Below are 12,380 nucleotides of genomic sequence, written 5' to 3'. Positions count from 1 at the left end.
ATTCAGCCTCGTTTACTGCCTTTTTAAAAAAACATACTGTAGCTGATATGGCTGACTTGCTTAAACAAATGTGGTTCCTACTGACAATTGAGATTTACAATCTATGCTGGGGACAATAAAAGGCCACTTTAAAATGTGCAGTTTTTTCACAAAACACAAAGCCACAGATGTCTCAAGTTTTGAAATGAAAAATGAGTTGAAAATACATTATATACAGTACAAAGCAGGGGTGCAACTTTGGTTTTCGAAATGGGGGGGACATAACTATTATTATTTTTTCACCAGTTGGATATACACTCCAAACAGCCTATCCGACTGCTTGGAGGTGTCCGCATGGTCCTAAAGCATACCGTATCCTCGTTTTGTATCACCTTCCAATGATAAAACTAGGGGGGACAAAAATGTAATTTCAGAATGAGGGGGTTGGGGACAGGACATGTACTCCCCTGATTTAAAGAATCAGTGTCTTTTTGGGGGTTTTGCATTTTATTATATTTTATATACAAGTCTACATCATATTCCTTTGGTTTTCCAGACAGAGTGGACCTATTTCAACGTCTTCCTTCCCAAAGAGTGCAAAGACTCCAGCCTGCCCATGTTCTTCTGTTCCAAGTGGAGTGTGGAAAAAGTAGTGGACTACGCTGCCTCACTGGCCAGCCTCAAGAACAACAACAATATACTAACAGCTAATCTAAAAGAAAACAGCCACTAGCAGCAGGCTCCAAGTAGACAAACCTATTCTACTGTTATCATCATACAAATACGAATCAACATTCAAATCAACATTTATTATAACGTGTAGTTTCACAATCATGTTTGTCACAATACATTTCACAAAAAAACAAATCCTGACTCACTAGATCTATTGGAGTCATTTGAATACTATGAAGATGTTTTTATTTATGATTAATAAAGCTGTAGATTGTTTGGTGAAGTCATGAACTGGAAGAGGGGTTCCAATTGTCACTTTTCTAGCACTCCTACTGTTGAGTAACGCTTCACTTATTTGGAATTCACTATTTGAATCAGGGAATTGGGAATTTAGTACAGATATTGATTAAAGCTAAACATTCCATGCAAGTGGATCTTAGCAAGAACCAAGTCTTGGCTGGCCACTTATTTAATGCACAGCTGCTCTCAACAGACCCAGGTGGGACTTGAACCCACAATCCCCAGCTCCGGAGGCTGATGCCTTATCCATTAGGCCACTGGATCTCTTATTCCCAACAGAAAATTACATCTCGGTGGGGCAAACATACTGGAAAAGTTTTGACGCATGCCAGCAAAGCCATTACACAAGACAATACAACATTAAAGAATACGTTCATTGCACTATAACGGTGACAAACGGTAGCCACAAACAGTTAGGCCCTATATAAAGCTTTCCCAACAGCAGAGCTTTCTTTTCAGCACCAAAACATCCTTACCACTGCTACACCTGGCTATCAGCGGAGCCTTGTCTGGCAACGAAACAGTTCATTCAGCCTCGTTTACTGCCTTTAAAAAAAAACATACTGTAGCTGATATGGCTGACTTGCTTAAACAAATGTGGTTCCTACTGACAATTGAGATTTACAATCTATGCTCGGGACAATAAAAGGCCACTTTAAAATGTGCAGTTTTTTCACAAAACGCAAAGCCACAGATGTCTCAAGTTTTGAAATGAAAAATGAGTTGAAAATACATTATATACAGTACAAAGCAGGGGTGCAACTTTGGTTTTCGAAATGGGGGGGACATAACTATTATTATTTTTTCACCAGTTGGATAAACACTCCAAACAGCCTATCCGACTGCTTGGAGGTGTCCGCATGGTCCTAAAGCATACCGTAGCCTCGTTTTGTATCACCTTCCAATGATAAAACTAGGGGGGACAAAAATGTAATTTCAGAATGAGGGGGTTGGGGACAGGACATGTACTCCCCTGATTTAAAGAATCAGTGTATTTTTGGGGGTTTTGCATTTTATTATATTTTATATACAAGTCTACATCATATTCCTTTGGTTTTCCAGACAGAGTGGACCTATTTCAACGTCTTCCTTCCCAAAGAGGGCAAAGACTCCAGCCTGCCCATGTTCTTCTGTTCCAAGTGGAGTGTGGAAAAAGTAGTGGACTACGCTGCCTCACTGGCCAGCCTCAAGAACAACAACAATATACTAACAGCTAATCTAAAAGAAAACAGCCATTATCAGCAGGCTCCAAGTAGACAAACCTATTCTACTGTTATCATCATACAAATACGAATCAACATTCAAATCAACATTTATTATAACGTGTAGTTTCACAATCATGTTTGTCACAATACATTTCACAAAAAAACAAATCCTGACTCACTAGATCTATTGGAGTCATTTGAATACTATGAAGATGTTTTTATTTATGATTAATAAAGCTGTAGATTGTTTGGGGAAGTCATGTTCCAATTGTCACTTTTCTAGCACTCCTACTGTTGAGTAACGCTTCACCTATTTGGAATTCACTATTTGAATCAGGAATTTTCCTAGGAACGCGAAGTGAGGCGGCCATCTCTGTCGGCGCCGGAAGTGTGTGTGATTAAAGCTTAACATTCCATGCAAGTGGATCTTAGCAAGAACCAAGTCTTGGCTGGCCACTTATTTAATGCAAAGCTGCTCTCAACAGACCCAGGTGGGACTTGAACCCCACAATCCCCAGCTCCGGAGGCTGATGCCTTATCCATTAGGCCACTGGATCTCTTATTCCCAACAGAAAATTACATCTCGGTGGGGCAAACATACTGGAAAAGTTTTGACGCATGCCAGCAAAGCCATTACACAAGACAATACAACATTAAAGAATACGTTCATTGCACTATAACGGTGACAAACGGTAGCCACAAACAGTTAGGCCCTATATAAAGCTTTCCCAACAGTAGAGCTTTCTTTTCAGCACCAAAACATCCTTACCACTGCTATACCTGGCTATCAGCGGAGCCTTGTCTGGCAACGAAACAGTTCATTCAGCCTCGTTTACTGCCTTTTTAAAAAAACATACTGTAGCTGATATGGCTGACTTGCTTAAACAAATGTGGTTCCTACTGACAATTGAGATTTACAATCTATGCTGGGGACAATAAAAGGCCACTTTAAAATGTGCAGTTTTTTCACAAAACACAAAGCCACAGATGTCTCAAGTTTTGAAATGAAAAATGAGTTGAAAATACATTATATACAGTACAAAGCAGGGGTGCAACTTTGGTTTTCGAAATGGGGGGGACATAACTATTATTATTTTTTCACCAGTTGGATATACACTCCAAACAGCCTATCCGACTGCTTGGAGGTGTCCGCATGGTCCTAAAGCATACCGTATCCTCGTTTTGTATCACCTTCCAATGATAAAACTAGGGGGGACAAAAATGTAATTTCAGAATGAGGGGGTTGGGGACAGGACATGTACTCCCCTGATTTAAAGAATCAGTGTCTTTTTGGGGGTTTTGCATTTTATTATATTTTATATACAAGTCTACATCATATTCCTTTGGTTTTCCAGACAGAGTGGACCTATTTCAACGTCTTCCTTCCCAAAGAGGGCAAAGATTCCAGCCTGCCCATGTTCTTCTGTTCCAAGTGGAGTGTGGAAAAAGTAGTGGACTACGCTGCCTCACTGGCCAGCCTCAAGAACAACAACAATATACTAACAGCTAATCTAAAAGAAAACAGCCATTATCAGCAGGCTCCAAGTAGACAAACCTATTCTACTGTTATCATCATACAAATATGAATCAACATTCAAATCAACATTTATTATAACGTGTAGTTTCACAATCATGTTTGTCACAATACATTTCACAAAAAAACAAATCCTGACTCACTAGATCTATTGGAGTCATTTGAATACTATGAAGATGTTTTTATTTATGATTAATAAAGCTGTAGATTGTTTGGTGAAGTCATGACCTGGAAGAGGGGTTCCAAATGTCACTTTTCTAGCACTCCTACTGTTGAGTAACGCTTCACTTATTTGGAATTCACTATTTGAATCAGGGAATTGGGAATTTAGTACAGATATTGATTAAAGCTAAACATTCCATGCAAGTGGATCTTAGCAAGAACCAAGTCTTGGCTGGCCACTTATTTAATGCAAAGCTGCTCTCAACAGACCCAGGTGGGACTTGAACCCACAATCCCCAGCTCCGGAGGCTGATGCCTTATCCATTAGGCCACTGGATCTCTTATTCCCAACAGAAAATTACATCTCGGTGGGGCAAACATACTGGAAAAGTTTTGACGCATGCCAGCAAAGCCATTACAAAAGACAATACAACATTAAAGAATACGTTCATTGCACTATAACGGTGACAAACGGTAGCCACAAACAGTTAGGCCCTATATAAAGCTTTCCCAACAGCAGAGCTTTCTTTTCAGCACCAAAACATTTTTACCACTGCTATACCTGGCTATCAGCGGAGCCTTGTCTGGCAACGAAACAGTTCATTCAGCCTCGTTTACTGCCTTTTTAAAAAAACATACTGTAGCTGATATGGCTGACTTGCTTAAACAAATGTGGTTCCTACTGACAATTGAGATTTACAATCTATGCTGGGGACAATAAAAGGCCACTTTAAAATGTGCAGTTTTTTCACAAAACACAAAGCCACAGATGTCTCAAGTTTTGAAATGAAAAATGAGTTGAAAATACATTATATACAGTACAAAGCAGGGGTGCAACTTTGGTTTTCGAAATGGGGGGGACATAACTATTATTATTTTTTCACCAGTTGGATAAACACTCCAAACAGCCTATCCGACTGCTTGGAGGTGTCCGCATGGTCCTAAAGCATACCGTAGCCTCGTTTTGTATCACCTTCCAATGATAAAACTAGGGGGGACAAAAATGTAATTTCAGAATGAGGGGGTTGGGGACAGGACATGTACTCCCCTGATTTAAAGAATCAGTGTCTTTTTGGGGGTTTTGCATTTTATTATATTTTATATACAAGTCTACATCATATTCCTTTGGTTTTCCAGACAGAGTGGACCTATTTCAACGTCTTCCTTCCCAAAGAGGGCAAAGACTCCAGCCTGCCCATGTTCTTCTGTTCCAAGTGGAGTGTGGAAAAAGTAGTGGACTACGCTGCCTCACTGGCCAGCCTCAAGAACAACAACAATATACTAACAGCTAATCTAAAAGAAAACAGCCATTAGCAGCAGGCTCCAAGTAGACAAACCTATTCTACTGTTATCATCATACAAATATGAATCAACATTCAAATCAACATTTATTATAACGTGTAGTTTCACAATCATGTTTGTCACAATACATTTCACAAAAAAACAAATCCTGACTCACTAGATCTATTGGAGTCATTTGAATACTATGAAGATGTTTTTATTTATGATTAATAAAGCTGTAGATTGTTTGGTGAAGTCATGACCTGGAAGAGGGGTTCCAATTGTCACTTTTCTAGCACTCCTACTGTTGAGTAACGCTTCACTTATTTGGAATTCACTATTTGAATCAGGGAATTGGGAATTTAGTACAGATATTGATTAAAGCTAAACATTCCATGCAAGTGGATCTTAGCAAGAACCAAGTCTTGGCTGGCCACTTATTTAATGCAAAGCTGCTCTCAACAGACCCAGGTGGGACTTGAACCCACAATCCCCAGCTCCGGAGGCTGATGCCTTATCCATTAGGCCACTGGATCTCTTATTCCCAACAGAAAATTACATCTCGGTGGGGCAAACATACTGGAAAAGTTTTGACGCATGCCAGCAAAGCCATTACAAAAGACAATACAACATTAAAGAATACGTTCATTGCACTATAACGGTGACAAACGGTAGCCACAAACAGTTAGGCCCTATATAAAGCTTTCCCAACAGCAGAGCTTTCTTTTCAGCATCAAAACATTTTTACCACTGCTATACCTGGCTATCAGCGGAGCCTTGTCTGGCAACGAAACAGTTCATTCAGCCTCGTTTACTGCCTTTTTAAAAAAACATACTGTAGCTGATATGGCTGACTTGCTTAAACAAATGTGGTTCCTACTGACAATTGAGATTTACAATCTATGCTGGGGACAATAAAAGGCCACTTTAAAATGTGCAGTTTTTTCACAAAACACAAAGCCACAGATGTCTCAAGTTTTGAAATGAAAAATGAGTTGAAAATACATTATATACAGTACAAAGCAGGGGTGCAACTTTGGTTTTCGAAATGGGGGGGACATAACTATTATTATTTTTTCACCAGTTGGATAAACACTCCAAACAGCCTATCCGACTGCTTGGAGGTGTCCGCATGGTCCTAAAGCATACCGTAGCCTCGTTTTGTATCACCTTCCAATGATAAAACTAGGGGGGACAAAAATGTAATTTCAGAATGAGGGGGTTGGGGACAGGACATGTACTCCCCTGATTTAAAGAATCAGTGTCTTTTTGGGGGGTTTGCATTTTATTATATTTTATATACAAGTCTACATCATATTCCTTTGGTTTTCCAGACAGAGTGGACCTATTTCAACGTCTTCCTTCCCAAAGAGGGCAAAGACTCCAGCCTGCCCATGTTCTTCTGTTCCAAGTGGAGTGTGGAAAAAGTAGTGGACTACGCTGCCTCACTGGCCAGCCTCAAGAACAACAACAATATACTAACAGCTAATCTAAAAGAAAACAGCCATTAGCAGCAGGCTCCAAGTAGACAAACCTATTCTACTGTTATCATCATACAAATACGAATCAACATTCAAATCAACATTTATTATAACGTGTAGTTTCACAATCATGTTTGTCACAATACATTTCACAAAAAAACAAATCCTGACTCACTAGATCTATTGGAGTCATTTGAATACTATGAATATGTTTTTATTTATGATTAATAAAGCTGTAGATTGTTTGGTGAAGAGGGGTTCCAATTGTCACTTTTCTAGCACTCCTACTGTTGAGTAACGCTTCACTTATTTGGAATTCACTATTTGAATCAGGGAATTGGGAATTTAGTACAGATATTGATTAAAGCTAAACATTCCATGCAAGTGGAACTTAGCAAGAACCAAGTCTTGGCTGGCCAATTATTTAATGCACAGCTGCTCTCAACAGACCCAGGTGGGACTTGAACCCACAATCCCCAGCTCCGGAGGCTGATGCCTTATCCATTAGGCCACTGGATCTCTTATTCCCAACAGAAAATTACATCTCGGTGGGGCAAACATACTGGAAAAGTTTTGACGCATGCCAGCAAAGCCATTACACAAGACAATACAACATTAAAGAATACGTTCATTGCACTATAACGGTGACAAACGGTACCCACAAACAGTTAGGCCCTATATAAAGCTTTCCCAACAGCAGAGCTTTCTTTTCAGCACCAAAACATCCTTACCACTGCTACACCTGGCTATCAGCGGAGCCTTGTCTGGCAACGAAACAGTTCATTCAGCCTCGTTTACTGCCTTAAAAAAAAAACATACTGTAGCTGATATGGCTGACTTGCTTAAACAAATGTGGTTCCTACTGACAATTGAGATTTACAATCTATGCTCGGGACAATAAAAGGCCACTTTAAAATGTGCAGTTTTTTCACAAAACGCAAAGCCACAGATGTCTCAAGTTTTGAAATGAAAAATGAGTTGAAAATACATTATATATAGTACAAAGCAGGGGTGCAACTTTGGTTTTTGAAATGGGGGGGACATAACTATTATTATTTTTTCACCAGTTGGATAAACACTCCAAACAGCCGATCCGACTGCTTGGAGGTGTCCGCATGGTCCTAAAGCATACCGTAGCCTCGTTTTGTATCACATTCCAATGATAAAACTATGGGGGACAAAAATGTAATTTCAGAATGAGGGGGTTGGGGACAGGACATGTACTCCCCTGATTTAAAGAATCAGTGTCTTTTTGGGGGTTTTGCATTTTATTATATTTTATATACAAGTCTACATCATATTAATTTGGTTTTCCAGACAGAGTGGACCTATTTCAACGTCTTCCTTCCCAAAGAGGGCAAAGACTCCAGCCTGCCCATGTTCTTCTGTTCCAAGTGGAGTGTGGAAAAAGTAGTGGACTACGCTGCCTCACTGGCCAGCCTCAAGAACAACAACAATATACTAACAGCTAATCTAAAAGAAAACAGCCATTAGCAGCAGGCTCCAAGTAGACAAACCTATTCTACTGTTATCATCATACAAATACGAATCAACATTCAAATCAACATTTATTATGACGTGTAGTTTCACAATCATGTTTGTCACAATACATTTCACAAAAAAACAAATCCTGACTCACTAGATCTATTGGAGTCATTTGAATACTATGAAGATGTTTTTATTTATGATTAATAAAGCTGTAGATTGTTTGGTGAAGTCATGACCTGGAAGAGGGGTTCCAATTGTCACTTTTCTAGCACTCCTACTGTTGAGTAACGCTTCACTTATTTGGAATTCACTATTTGAATCAGGGAATTGGGAATTTAGTACAGATATTGATTAAAGCTAAACATTCCATGCAAGTGGATCTTAGCAAGAACCAAGTCTTGGCTGGCCACTTATTTAATGCACAGCTGCTCTCAACAGACCCAGGTGGGACTTGAACCCACAATCCCCAGCTCCGGAGGCTGATGCCTTATCCATTAGGCCACTTGATCTCTTATTCCCAACAGAAAATGACATCTCGGTGGGGCAAACATACTGGAAAAGTTTTGACGCATGCCAGCAAAGCCATTACACAAGACAATACAACATTAAAGAATACGTTCATTGCACTATAACGGTGACAAACGGTAGCCACAAACAGTTAGGCCCTATATAAAGCTTTCCCAACAGCAGAGCTTTCTTTTCAGCACCAAAACATCCTTACCACTGCTACACCTGGCTATCAGCGGAGCCTTGTCTGGCAACGAAACAGTTCATTCAGCCTCGTTTACTGCCTTTTTAAAAAAACATACTGTAGCTGATATGGCTGACTTGCTTAAACAAATGTGGTTCCTACTGACAATTGAGATGTACAATCTATGCTGGGGACAATAAAAGGCCACTTTAAAATGTGCAGTTTTTTCACAAAACACAAAGCCACAGATGTCTCAAGTTTTGAAATGAAAAATGAGTTGAAAATACATTATATACAGTACAAAGCAGGGGTGCAACTTTGGTTTTCGAAATGGGGGGGACATAACTATTATTATTTTTTCACCAGTTGGATAAACACTCCAAACAGCCTATCCGACTGCTTGGAGGTGTCTGCATGGTCCTAAAGCATACCGTAGCCTCGTTTTGTATCACCTTCCAATGATAAAACTATGGGGGACAAAAATGTAATTTCAGAATGAGGGGGTTGGGGATAGGACATGTACTCCCCTGATTTAAAGAATCAGTGTATTTTTGGGGGTTTTACATTTTATTATATTTTATATACAAGTCTACATCTTATTCATTTGTTTTTCCAGACAGAGTGGACCTATTTCAACGTCTTCCTTCCCAAAGAGGGCAAAGACTCCAGCCTGCCCATGTTCTTCTGTTCCAAGTGGAGTGTGGAAAAAGTAGTGGACTACGCTGCCTCTCTGGCCAGCCTCAAGAACAACAACAATATACTAACAGCTAATCTAAAAGAAAACAGCCACTAGCAGCAGGCTCCAAGTCGACAAACCTATTCTACTGTCATCATCATACAAATATGAATCAACATTCAAATCAACATTTATTATAACGTTTAGTTTCACAATCATGTTTGTCACAATACATTTCACAAAAAAACAAATCCTGACTCACTAGATCTATTGGAGTCATTTGAATACTATGAAGATGTTTTTATTTATGATTAATAAAGCTGTAGATTGTTTGGTGAAGTCATGACCTGGAAGAGGTGTTCCAATTGTCACTTTTCTAGCACTCCTACTGTTGAGTAACGCTTCACTTATTTGGAATTCACTATTTGAATCAGGGAATTGGGAATTTAGTACAGATATTGATTAAAGCTAAACATTCCATGCAAGTGGATCTTAGCAAGAACCAAGTCTTGGCTGTCCACTTATTTAATGCACAGCTGCTCTCAACAGACCCAGGTGGGACTTGAACCCACAATCCCCAGCTCCGGAGGCTGATGCCTTATCCATTAGGCCACTGGATCTCTTATTCCCAACAGAAAATTACATCTCGGTGGGGCAAACATACTGGAAAAGTTTTGACGCATGCCAGCAAAGCCATTACACAAGACAATACAACATTAAAGAATACGTTCATTGCACTATAACGGTGACAAACGGTACCCACAAACAGTTAGGCCCTATATAAAGCTTTCCCAACAGCAGAGCTTTCTTTTTAGCACCAAAACATCCTTACCACTGCTACACCTGGCTATCAGCGGAGCCTTGTCTGGCAACGAAACAGTTCATTCAGCCTCGTTTACTGCCTTTAAAAAAAAACATACTGTAGCTGATATGGCTGACTTGCTTAAACAAATGTGGTTCCTACTGACAATTGAGATTTACAATCTATGCTGGGGACAATAAAAGGCCACTTTAAAATGTGCAGTTTTTTCACAAAACACAAAGCCACAGATGTCTCAAGTTTTGAAATGAAAAATGAGTTGAAAATACATTATATACAGTACAAAGCAGGGGTGCAACTTTGGTTTTCGAAATGGGGGGGACATAACTATTATTATTTTTTCACCAGTTGGATAAACACTCCAAACAGCCTATCCGACTGCTTGGAGGTGTCTGCATGGTCCTAAAGCATACCGTAGCCTCGTTTTGTATCACATTCCAATGATAAAACTAGGGGGGACAAAAATGTAATTTAAGAATGAGGGGGTTGGGGATAGGACATGTACTCCCCTGATTTAAAGAATCAGTGTATTTTTGGGGGTTTTACATTTTATTATATTTTATATACAAGTCTACATCTCATTCATTTGTTTTTCCAGACAGAGTGGACCTATTTCAACGTCTTCCTTCCCAAAGCCAGCAAAGACTCCAGCCTGCCCATGTTCTTCTGTTCCAAGTGGAGTGTGGAAAAAGTAGTGGACTACGCTGCCTCACTGGCCAGCCTCAAGAACAACAACAATATACTAACAGCTAATCTAAAAGAAAACAGCCATTAGCAGCAGGCTCCAAGTAGACAAACCTATTCTACTGTTATCATCATACAAATACGAATCAACATTCAAATCAACATTTATTATAACGTGTAGTTTCACAATCATGTTTGTCACAATACATTTCACAAAAAAACAAATCCTGACTCACTAGATCTATTGGAGTCATTTGAATACTATGAAGATGTTTTTATTTATGATTAATAAAGCTGTAGATTGTTTGGTGAAGTCATGACCTGGAAGAGGGGTTCCAATTGTCACTTTTCTAGCACTCCTACTGTTGAGTAACGCTTCACTTATTTGGAATTCACTATTTGAATCAGGGAATTGGGAATTTAGTACAGATATTGATTAAAGCTAAACATTCCATGCAAGTGGATCTTAGCAAGAACCAAGTCTTGGCTGGCCACTTATTTAATGCACAGCTGCTCTCAACAGACCCAGGTGGGACTTGAACCCACAATCCCCAGCTCCGGAGGCTGATGCCTTATCCATTAGGCCACTGGATCTCTTATTCCCAACAGAAAATTACATCTCGGTGGGGCAAACATACTGGAAAAGTTTTGACGCATGCCAGCAAAGCCATTACACAAGACAATACAACATTAAAGAATACGTTCATTGCACTATAACGGTGACAAACGGTAGCCACAAACAGTTAGGCCCTATATAAAGCTTTCCCAACAGCAGAGCTTTCTTTTCAGCACCAAAACATCCTTACCACTGCTACACCTGGCTATCAGCGGATCCTTGTCTGGCAACGAAACAGTTCATTCAGCCTCGTTTACTGCCTTTAAAAAAAAACATACTGTAGCTGATATGGCTGACTTGCTTAAACAAATGTGGTTCCTACTGACAATTGAGATTTACAATCTATGCTCGGGACAATAAAAGGCCACTTTAAAATGTGCAGTTTTTTCACAAAACACAAAGCCACAGATGTCTCAAGTTTTGAAATGAAAAATGAGTTGAAAATACATTATATACAGTACAAAGCAGGGGTGCAACTTTGGTTTTCGAAATGGGGGGGACATAACTATTATTATTTTTTCACCAGTTGGATAAACACTCCAAACAGCCTATCCGACTGCTTGGAGGTGTCTGCATGGTCCTAAAGCATACCGTAGCCTCGTTTTGTATCACATTCCAATGATAAAACTAGGGGGGACAAAAATGTAATTTCAGAATGAGGGGGTTGGGGACAGGACATGATTTAAAGAATCAGTGTATTTTTGGGGGTTTTACATTTTATTATATTTTATATACAAGTCTACATCTTATTCATTTGTTTTTCCAGACAGAGTGGACCTATTTCAACGTCT

At 39.5% G+C, this 12,380-nt stretch overlaps 7 non-coding genes across 7 annotated transcripts; all 7 read right to left on the bottom strand.

The window, feature by feature from the left end:
* Positions 1 to 1,142: 1,142 nt before the first annotated feature.
* On the bottom strand, positions 1,143 to 1,215 carry trnar-ccg (transfer RNA arginine (anticodon CCG)). The gene has a single exon. It is a non-coding gene; the product is annotated as a tRNA-Arg (tRNA).
* A 1,424-nt stretch (positions 1,216 to 2,639) lies between these two features.
* On the bottom strand, positions 2,640 to 2,713 carry trnar-ccg (transfer RNA arginine (anticodon CCG)). The gene has a single exon. It is a non-coding gene; the product is annotated as a tRNA-Arg (tRNA).
* Positions 2,714 to 4,118: 1,405 nt separating this feature from the next.
* trnar-ccg (transfer RNA arginine (anticodon CCG)) lies at positions 4,119 to 4,191 on the bottom strand. The gene has a single exon. It is a non-coding gene; the product is annotated as a tRNA-Arg (tRNA).
* A 1,405-nt stretch (positions 4,192 to 5,596) lies between these two features.
* Positions 5,597 to 5,669, bottom strand: trnar-ccg (transfer RNA arginine (anticodon CCG)). The gene has a single exon. It is a non-coding gene; the product is annotated as a tRNA-Arg (tRNA).
* Positions 5,670 to 7,060: 1,391 nt separating this feature from the next.
* Positions 7,061 to 7,133, bottom strand: trnar-ccg (transfer RNA arginine (anticodon CCG)). The gene has a single exon. It is a non-coding gene; the product is annotated as a tRNA-Arg (tRNA).
* A 2,883-nt stretch (positions 7,134 to 10,016) lies between these two features.
* Positions 10,017 to 10,089, bottom strand: trnar-ccg (transfer RNA arginine (anticodon CCG)). The gene has a single exon. It is a non-coding gene; the product is annotated as a tRNA-Arg (tRNA).
* A 1,405-nt stretch (positions 10,090 to 11,494) lies between these two features.
* trnar-ccg (transfer RNA arginine (anticodon CCG)) lies at positions 11,495 to 11,567 on the bottom strand. Its single transcript has one exon. It is a non-coding gene; the product is annotated as a tRNA-Arg (tRNA).
* Positions 11,568 to 12,380: the final 813 nt, after the last annotated feature.

The sequence above is a fragment of the Oncorhynchus mykiss genome, chromosome 11 (assembly GCF_057628025.1).
Source record: "Oncorhynchus mykiss isolate SJ-2025 chromosome 11, ASM5762802v1, whole genome shotgun sequence".
In the NCBI taxonomy this organism is placed as follows: domain Eukaryota; kingdom Metazoa; phylum Chordata; class Actinopteri; order Salmoniformes; family Salmonidae; genus Oncorhynchus; species Oncorhynchus mykiss.
Note: the sequence above shows the minus strand (reverse complement) of the source record. Positions and strands in the feature narration are given on the sequence as shown.